Source organism: Aplysia californica, unplaced genomic scaffold (genome assembly GCF_000002075.1).
Source record: "Aplysia californica isolate F4 #8 unplaced genomic scaffold, AplCal3.0 scaffold00268, whole genome shotgun sequence".
NCBI lineage: Eukaryota > Metazoa > Mollusca > Gastropoda > Aplysiida > Aplysiidae > Aplysia > Aplysia californica.
This window is the reverse complement of record NW_004797538.1, coordinates 570,509-571,838: the sequence shown is the minus strand read 5'-3', so window position 1 is coordinate 571,838 and position 1,330 is coordinate 570,509.

Sequence of the window (1,330 nt, the reverse complement as noted above, 5' to 3'; positions counted from 1 at the left end):
GAAACTGCTACGTTTGGGGTGGTCTGGCTGGAATGAACAAAGCCCCTCTTTTCAATAAAAACCCGCTTGCGAGAATTAACAAATAGCTTCGTTAAGATGACTAAACGATGCAAGTCCTGTAATGTCACACTTTACCTTATTTTCGTCATGGTGTCAGTCGAGTAGACAGCTTCATGGATAACAAAGTACCTTCTCACAGGGCTAATGCCGTCCACGGCTCTCTTTCGTCATCCATATTCCCATTATTTTGTTTATCTCCTCCCCGTCTCTCCCCCCCCTGACCCTTCTATATCTCCTTCCCCCCTCCCTCCACTTTCTCTGTCTCTCTACCTCCTGCCTCCCATCTCCTCCCCCTCCCTCCTCTTTCTCTCTCTCTCTCTTTGGAAAGAGAAATCAAACCAATGATGGAGTTGTCACCAATGAATAGCCCAATTTGAATCTTACAATTACGAAACAAATGCATAATTTAATGCATATTGTTCTTGACAAAATAGCTGCCTGTTGCGGGAACTCATGCGCTTCGCGTACATAGAGAAGAGAGTAACCACAACAACACAGCGCTTATCAGATGTCAGACTTCACAATAGAATATTATGCTCAAAGAAAACCCGCAAATCTTTTCATGTTTTTTCACAGTTTTGATAAGAAAAGGATTGTGTCGTAACGAAGGTATTACCTGGGCTAGTTCTTCTATGAACGCTCTCACGTACCTCTAGTTATGGATGGGTGCCACTGGTAGAGACGCCATCTGATTGTTTGAGTTGCGTGTCAGTTACGAACAATTCACCAGAGGGCATGGCCGGTGACCAGCCAACTGACCAGGTGACTTTGTTCCATTTTTTAAATTACATCACATTTAAGAAAACTGATTGGTCATATTATGTTCTCGTCTTGTCCCGAAGATTGAACGAGGCAAAAATTTGCTTACTTGCAATTCTGTCCTTGAATTTCTTTCTTTGTCTCCCTGAATTCGCTTCACTTTTGGATTTCATCTCCTGAGCGACACTGCTTTTTCTCTTGTGGAGGTAATTTCTCAACAGTTTTTTTGTGACTTCAAAGACACAGTTTTCTACTTCTGAGAGTATTATCATTGTGCTTCAAGTACTCTGTTGAAAACTTCTGGGAGTTATATCGTTGTGCTTCAAGTCCACTGTTTTCTACTTCTGGGAGTTATATCGCTGTGTTAACAAGCTGTCATTGCGATTATTTCTGGGATTCTTACACGTCTGGACGTTTGACCAGTAAAAACTTAAGTTCAGTTCTGGACTTAAGTGTGTACTTTATCAACTGTTACACAAAGTGCTTGTTAGCGGCTGACAAGAAAATACGA